A 9036-nucleotide genomic window follows, 5' to 3' on the forward strand; every position below is an offset into this window, starting at 1 on the left:
AAGGAATTCAGGAGAACCGGTCTGCCTTTTTAAACTACAGAGTCTGAAAACAAAAAAAAACATCACTCTTGCAAGTGAAACCACTGTTTACAATATGAATAAATGTAACAGCAAATTATGCTAGCTTTTGCTAACCTTTTCTCCCGGTCACAGTTGCCTAAAAACCATAGATATACATACCTACATGCCGTGTTGGGTGCAGCCAGGCAGGGCAAGGATGCCATCAACATCGCTGCTGAACTTCATTCAGTACCATTACAGAGCAGGAGTTTAAGAAAGACACTGTCCAGAATTACACTATTTCAAGAATATTGGACTCAGAAAGTGGGATAGGATTATATAACATAGGGGGAAAATCACAAGATAATGAAGCTATCTGTCCAAAATTCAATCCTGACTAGAGTTCACTACACTCACAATACAAAACTCACAATACTCCAACCTGAGGCCACACGTGAAATAACGTAAGAAGCAGATCGGCCACTTCTGTTGCCTTTTTATTGCATGGCACACACTTCATTCTGATCAATAATTTCCAGTGCAACCTCTACTTAGCACAGCTGTTTAAATGGCAGAAGACAAACAACATGACTGGCTGGTAAGACACAAACTAATCACGACATACTCCTACTTATGTTCAGGCTCACCGAACGTTTACCAACGTTATATTCAAGAAAAATATGTAAACACAATTTAATAGTAGATAAATGCTGCAAAAATGCCTGGGGACTGTGCCTGCTCTTAGAGAGCAAAATGACTGACAGCGGTGTCTCCTAGGCTGTGTAATCATCCCAGCGCCAGTGGCAGTAGTTCAGCCCTACACATTGGAGGTCCCACATAAAAACGGACCCTTTCGCTCTTCATGGTTGGTGAATGGTGAGTAAAAAGTGCAAAACAGAGAACAAGCTGTCTAATGGTCATTTAAAAGATCTAACCACATTTTGCAGCTAATATTTGAGAACTCATGCTTTCATCTCATGATGAGTAGATCACGGACATATTGTGTCCGACATCTGAACACTCAGCAGCACTAACGCCAAATCTGTAACCTATATCTAGCTAGATAACTGCTGGGCAGTGCTCCTGAAACGGAGATCACACAAGCTCTGATTCTAAGTCACCATGGTCATATCTGTGCACAGTAAAATTTCTCATTGTGCATATATACATATATATTTATAACTACAGCACTCTCGTCAGTGAAGTTAAAAACTTACAGTAGGATCCTGTAACAGGTAGCTGACAAGTTGGAAGCAGTGTTTAGCTATGTTACAAACAAAGGTGCAATACATCTTCATAACAAGTGCTGTTAATAGATTTAGGGAAACTTTACCAAGTTACGCTCTGTGAGTTTTGGCTGAGACTATAGTTACTTTACCTGAGGGAGAGGAATGCTAGTAGCTGTCGTATACATATTGCTAACTCTGGTACTTTGGCAGATCTGGCGTCACCTGGGCCAAATTTAGTCCCACCCAACTAAAAACTGAACACAAGAAAACAGCAGAAAAAGTCATTTGAAATCTTTCAACAGAAATTCTTTATCTCCCAGGTCATTGACAAATCGCAAAAACTATAGATAATAGTAGAAGAATATCATGAAAGTTAAAAAAAAATCATAAAAATAAGTAGACAGGGTCTTTAAAAAAAAAGAAAGAGAACCGCTCCTCTTCCTCTACAGTTTGTTAGTAATTCCACTCACAAAACAGGCTGCAGATGCAATATGTTCAGTCACTTACTGTCATGCATACTTGAATGCAAATGTATGCTGTGTGTCAGGAAACTAGTCGTCACATAGCTCAAATTCCTCCCAGTTCACTGTATGGATAAACAGGAAACAGCAGGACTCCAACAGTACACAGAGTTGCCCCACAGCCAACCATTAAGAGCTGAGGGTTCCTAACAGCACAATAGTGCATGTCACTGCCACAACACATTTGTAAGGCACTGTTGGTTAAGAAATGCAATGCACAAATACAAACAATACTAAATACTAATACTAAAGCCTTCTTTATTCACGTTTTCTCACGGTCAGTTTCTGTTAGGTCAGACACAATACTTATTCAAAATGTGTTGAATGATCACTATAAAGCAAAATGACAATCAATCTGTGTTGCCTTTTTATGGTTATTTGTGAGGCTCAAAGCCTTCTAAAAACTAAATTGGTAGAGAGTTCTTACTAAAAATTAGCTGTAGTAATAGTGAAAGTGCAAGATTGCGTAATGATCTTGCTGTGGAACGTAATAGTCCTAGGTCTGATATTAGGTAGTAACACTTGTTTGTTTTGGCTGTGCAGCCAGTGACACAATCAAAAGTGTTAAAGTAAAATCACTGCTACTGTCTTTATAGACAGACAATCTGTCATCTGAAAAAGGATTTAAAGCACACCTTTTACACTACCTACACTGTTTTTGCTCACATTTAAAGAAAACCTATTAAATTCACATGTAAAGAGATGCTGAACAAGATACAAACTGTTCTCAAACTTCAACTGTTATCAAAAATTCTCTTCATTCTGGTGCAGATCGTGTGACGCACATACTGCCTAGCCCTATCACTTACACCAAACAGGCAAAAGGGCAGTTCATAAAGAGCCTTTGCTACCTAGGTTTGTAATCTAGCCTGAGAAATCCAGGGGAGGACATCTGCTCATGTTGAGGAAGAGTGGTGCCATGCTGACACAACAGCACTGGAGGAAATTAAACTGGAAACTGCAGAGAGAAACAACCCCTGCCCCAATTTTTCCACCCACGCTATCCACCTAAGCTCTATACACACAATAAGTGCAAGCTCACAGCTCTTAAGTCTGGTGGCTAAGCTGGTCCAAATAATTAGTTTTAAAAAAAAATCTGCCTATTTTTGTGCAGGAAATAAACTGAATGCCTCTCTGTGATGATTTGTATATAGCAGTTCTGGAAACCAGAACCAGTGGGTATTAAGCCATGTCTTGTGGGCAGGTATGCAAAATTAAACCTTTTTTCATTAACTACTATGGAGATATAATTTCAAGGAAACTGGAAAGAGCAGCCATCATACTGACAAGAATAATTTACTTCTGAATTACACTTTGTTATATTTCTACTGAACAAACATGAAATATTACAAACCCAAATCCAAAAATGTTGGGACAGTATGAAATGCAGATAAAAACAGAAAACGGTGATTTATAAATCTGCTATGTATCTATTTGACCAAAAATGTACAAAGACAAGATATTTATTGGTTTACGTTATCAGCTTCATTGTTTTCTTTTTGTAAATATACACTCATTCTCAAAAAATGCCTGCAACATGTTCCACAAAAACTGTGACAAGAGCAACTTAATACTAGGAACATTGTGAAATATTCAAAGAACATCCTAAATAGGTGATACAATCAAGCCTTTTGTGAGCAAGGATGGGTCCAGGCTCAGCACTTTGCCAAAATACAGCAGGAAAAGTCCCACAGTTAAAAAATTAAAGTTCATCAGCATGCAACTGCAAAGATTTTAGATATTTTACTCTCTACACTGCATGGTACACTGTTAGAAATAAAGGTTCTGTGCAGGTACATTTTTCATTCATTAAAGGTACAAACAATGTAAACGTCCCTCAAAAGTACAACAGTGGTTTTAGGGTCCAGTTGTGTACCCTAAATAAGTTGTTCTTAGGTGAAAAGTATGTATTTGTACCTTTTCATAGCCTAATGTTTTAAAACAGAACAATAAAATAAAAAGCCTGGAGACGAGACAGGGCGTGTGGAGTCAATACAACTTAAGACAACATAATTTCAATGGATTATGGTACAGTTATGTTCCCTGACTAAAGGTACTGAGACGTGCCCTTAAGGGTACCACCCCAGTGACAAGAGGGGTACTGCCCCAGTGACAGTTTGGTACATTTTATTCTGAGAGTGTTTCAACAACAGATTCAGGGAATCCTGAGAAATCTCTGTGCTTAAAAAGCAAGGTCAAAACCCACAGCTGAATGCCTGTGACCGCTGATCCCTCAGACAGCACTGCTTTAAAAACTGACACACTTCTGGAAACACATACTGAGGAGTCAGCCTCTCAGATAAAGAACAATGTGGTCTCTAACCGAATGAAGAACAGGACCATCCAGATTGTTACCAGCATAAAGTTCAAAATCCAGGATCTGTTAAAACAGCATGGCTGCCTAATCAGTGCGGGTGCTAGACTGGCCTTCTTGCAGTCCAGACCTGTCTTTCATCAAAAACGTGTGCAAAACGCAACAAGGAAAGACGGTTGTACAGCTGAAAACTTGAGTAAATGAAAAATGGCAAAAAATTCTGCTTTCAAAACCAGATCAGCTTTTGTCTTCAGTCCCCAAATTATTATTAAGTGTTGTTAAAAGGAAACTGCTGTCCTTTTTTGGAACATGTTTCTGGTATCAAATTTGCAATGACCATATATTTACGAAGAACAATGAGCCTCATTTGCCAACATCTTCCTAAGTTTTTCTTAAATCTGTTCTTGAGAAGGAGTCCTACAAAAAAAAGCCTACGTCAGATTCATGACATGTTCTTAAACCGCAGAATGGTTCTCACCTTAGTGCTCTTCAGTGTGCATAGATTCTGTTCTTACCTAAAGACAAATCCCCCCCAAAAAAAAAACACTGGTGAATGTCAGAATCTTCATGAAAATAGTTTAAGTGGGTTTTAAGAAGAAATTTCTTCTTAAGATTGTCTGGTGAATGAAGCCCACTGAAGTTAAAAAATGAAGGTAAAACAAGACATTTTTGTGTTTTTGTACATGTTTTTGAACTACTTACAATTTAAGACTGGTCAAACAATTTATTAATCACTGCTTTCAGTTTTTATTAGCATTTCGCATACTGTCCCAACTTTTTTGGAATTAGATTTGTACACCACATTCCGGTGCTACTCATTTGACACATACTCTGAGGTTCCTCACAAGTATTTATTCTTCCTTTATTTTCCAGAAAATAGGTACTCAAGGCCAAGTACAGTAAATTCAAAGAAAACAGGAGAAAGTATTGATGATGTGTCACTTCACTGGAAAATAGGTCTCTTCTATGATTGGGTATTTGGGCATGACATAAGCCTCGCATTTTTTACAGGACAGTGCATGACAAATCAACTCAGTGATGAGTTAAGATGGAACAGAAAGCAGGTCACCATCTGCTTGTGCTATCCAGAGTGCAGTGCTCTCTGGGACTAGTGCAAGGGCTGTGTGTCCCTCAGAATTGTCTCTTGATACCCACTCATCATGATCATCAACATCCCTGAGCAAGACCACTAATACTTCACAGACAATCTATGTTTTCAACATGTTGATCACTGTCTGAAAATCTATTTCATCATAAAAATGCTAAGGGAGAGAGAGAGAGAGAGAAGTCAATAATACACACTATGGTCAAACTGTATGTGTATATCGGAACAAAACCTTGTTTTTGACATAAACTGGAAGTGCAAAAACAGCCCAAATGACATGGAAAAATGTCTAGTTCCACTGACTTTCATTAAAAGTAAAGTAGGTTTTTTCTTTCTCCTGTAAAGTTACTATTTTTGAGATACAAGGTTCTGATCCAACAGCAGCTATATGTGTGTATGTATATATATAGGTAGGTAAGCTCTAGACCCGACGGTCAGCTTCTTTTAAAACACTGTGTTTCAGCATTGTGCAAGGTAACTGCTCCTGGTGAATGAGATGGTGAAAGCTGCTGTTTTGGTATGCAACAGGAATCATGTACTGACACAGGTCACCTAGCATATGAGCTCATCAGTATAAGTCAAAGAGATGCATTTACATTTCCAGCGCTCTTCTGTCAAACACACACAAAAGAGACCATTTAGAGGCAATTAATGGCAAATCATGGAACTGTTTCACACTCTTCAACAAAGACATCTCTTCAAATAAATCAGCAGCAAGCCTCTCCAAACAACAGAACATAATCAAGCATTTCGTCCTTGAGGGCAAAACAGCATGGCAGGTATGTGTCACAAAGCATTTCAAATAAGAGACTTTCCTTATAAGATTGCAAATTGAGCTTGAACACTGTAGCTTTTTAATGCCTCTGTCTCCCGTGCACCTTTCCATATCTGCGAATGTGTGCTTCATGTAGAGTCCCACAACGCTGGGAGGGGTTGTATAATGCCACTTCTGCCAATTCTGAATCACTTTATCTTGCCCCTGGCAATCTTTATTATTAATCCAAATCTTAAGGGTTGTCAGCCATACAGTACAGTACTCAGAACATATCTTCCCCTTTGGCTAACAGCACCATTCCATTCCTCCGAGTCTTGGCTGGAGGCTGATGAAAACACACAGCAACTACCGCTGTGATAATTATGCTTTGATAATATACATGAGTCGACCCCTGAAGGGAAAAATTGTCTTTGGAGGTGGGGGAGCCAAAGCCTCTCTTTTGCAAAACCAGTGAAACTAGCATGGCATGTGATAATGAACAGGCAAAACAGCTGGAGGATCACAGAGTGTATTAGTTCCTCGGTGTGTGGCTTAGCCATTTAAGCCTGAGATAATGTCATGGTTTATTCAGACTGAGCTAAGCTACAAAAGACAAGAGAAGATAGTACAGGGAAAACAGTAACATTTCCAACTTTGTGTGTGTGTTTGTGGGTACAAAAACGTTCATTAACAACAAAGGCATGATTCACGTGGAATTCACGCCGAAAGACCTGTGCCTGACCTACAGCTGAGCACTCGCTTTTCTTTCTGAATTTCTCGTGTTCTATTTTTTTCTCTATTCTCTTTGCTTCTGTAAAATTTTGGTATGAAACCACAGACTGACAGGTGCAGTCCAACAGGCTTTCTCTGACATGCAGTCATCCATCTGATTGTCAGGTGAGATATATGAGGCAGCTACAAGCAAGAAATAAGTAGGGAATAAGTATTGTCCCAAGCAGTCCACATACTTCCTAAAACTGCTAACCAACTTCCAAATTATTTATATAGAACAACTGGAATATTTATCGTCCATTATTTTCACAACCGTATCGGTCAGCTAACATGCTAACACTGTGTTTTCACACATTTAAGAGAAAAATGTTTGTGGGCGTATTTCAAACATTTCGCGGGCGAAAGTGGCTATATTTGTGAATTACAAGGACGTTTTTGTAAACGAGAGGAAAACACAGTCATGGTGAAACATAGCTAACGGAATTAAGTAACCCGAGCGCTGAGTAGTTTAGGGTCACACACTGAACAATGCTCCCGGGATTTTGTCCCAACTGCCTGACTTCTGTCATGAGCTCAAACCGACAGCTGAGTTGTCCAGGCAGTTGGAACAAAATCCTACGGAAGATTTTTACTTTCTTGGCGTTAATTTCTTACCTTTACCGTCACAAAAACAAGTCAGGAAGACCGGAAGTAAAATTATAGCCACGCCGTCTACAAAAGTAGAGGAAACGAGGCGTATAAACAGGTCGTGATAATCAATCTTCAGTAGGTCCAGGTAACCCGTACCCCACCCGTATTCCGGAAATCCCCGCCTCCTGCGCTCGGATTGGCTGTAGAGTCCCGCCTCCCTGCTCGGATTGGATATTTAGAGAAGTCGTTGCTTGGCGGCCTGCTCGTACCAACCAATGGCAAAACAGGAGGGCGGGAGTTGTCGGAATACAGGCGGAGAAAAAGCAAGCGTAGCACTCGGGTGTTTCTGGAAGAAGAGATATGCTGAATTTACTGCAGCACAGTGCGCGTAGTGCGCGTAGTGTTCAGTCTCAGTCCAGGTACTACTACAACAGCAAGCCATGTAATGATAACAGAAACTTCAACGACTTGTGATCGAGAACATGTGGTTAAACTGAACTAATAAAAACGCCTCGTTACATTTTAACAGCGTGACGGGCAACTTTTCAAACACAACGTTGAATTATTAACGATACCCGTGGGTTTGGCAGGGGCTGGCAAAAAGTATCCATACCGCTGGATTCAAGTACTCAGACAAGCCAGTGAAGAACATGCGCAAAGCATGTATTAATTAATTTTCCCTTAAGCAGCGTTTGAAACTGAACCCGACTCGGTTACGCTACTGCCATGTGCGTAACGTTAATAATATTTCCTGAAAACCAAAACCTTTTGTCTCTGGCAAGCAGAAAAGGACAGGTTCAGAAAAAACAGGCCAGCGTGCGTTGATCCTCAAATCGTACGTAAAGCCTGAAAGCAGCAGTACGGCGTAAATAAAGTATGTAGCTGTGTATAACTATGTGAGGTGCGGATCAGTGTCAAACGCAGTCCTGAAAAATGTAGCGAATATTATTGTAAATCTAAAAAGCATCACTTACCGATTCAGTTAAAAGAGCGAGGTGACCCTGAAACTTCTCCTTGTGTTGTTTGGTCTGGCGTTACAGCATGCTGTTCATACTGCTAAGAAATTTACATGGCAGTGTTCTTCGGGTTTGCAAACAGCCAGGACTCAGACAGTTGTATGAACTTACCGTAATGTAGCAAATACGCAGAACGTGTGCTACCGTATTGTGTAGAGTAGCTGTTTCAACTTGTTCCCCTTGGGAGACCGGCTTTACAATGAAATGTCGACGTTGATAGATATCAGCAGCAAACATAAAATGAAAAATGTAATATGATAAATGGTAAACCACTGATATCCTTGAATTTTTTACTCACATAAAAAGGAATTCCTAAAAGGAATTTCTGAATGAAAAAAAATGAATGGAGTTTTTGAAAAATGTCCCTGTTGCATCCGTGGTAATCAAAAATGTTCCAAAACTGATACGTTTTGTCCTATGATCATTTTTCCCTCGAATATCACTGGATCAACGAGGTCCTTTAAAAGTTGAAATATGCTACATGTAAGCGAATGCTACTGTGCACTGAATTGACATCACTAGACTTGCAGCCTCCTTAAACAACAACACATACCAGCACACTTTGCTAGTGTGGTAGCCCTACAAGCTGACCCGCACTCAGGCCAGAAAACTTGTAGAGAGGAGAATAATCACTCTGAAATGTCTTCCAGGTTTCTCAAATGCTATAGGGCGCTCCCGAGTGAGTCCAAAATGAATGGGTTAAGATGGAGCATTTGAGCAAAATCATAGTTTATA

At 39.8% G+C, this 9036-nt stretch overlaps 1 protein-coding gene across 2 annotated transcripts in view; it reads right to left on the reverse strand.

Moving 5' to 3' along the window:
- Nucleotides 1-8403, reverse strand: part of tp53i11b (tumor protein p53 inducible protein 11b) — a 62666-nt gene extending 54263 nt beyond the window's left edge. The window contains exon 1 of one of the 2 annotated variants that reach the window (XM_036561619.1): nucleotides 8260-8403. The gene's annotated coding sequence lies outside the window, so the exon portion shown is untranslated. Of the gene's footprint in view, nucleotides 1-7309; nucleotides 7459-8259 lie in introns of those variants that run through there. The other variant, XM_036561620.1, reaches the window with a different exon arrangement.
- Nucleotides 8404-9036: the final 633 nt, after the last annotated feature.

The sequence above is a fragment of the Colossoma macropomum genome, unplaced genomic scaffold, assembly GCF_904425465.1.
Source record: "Colossoma macropomum unplaced genomic scaffold, Colossoma_macropomum, whole genome shotgun sequence".
NCBI classification, from domain to species: Eukaryota; Metazoa; Chordata; class Actinopteri; order Characiformes; family Serrasalmidae; genus Colossoma; species Colossoma macropomum.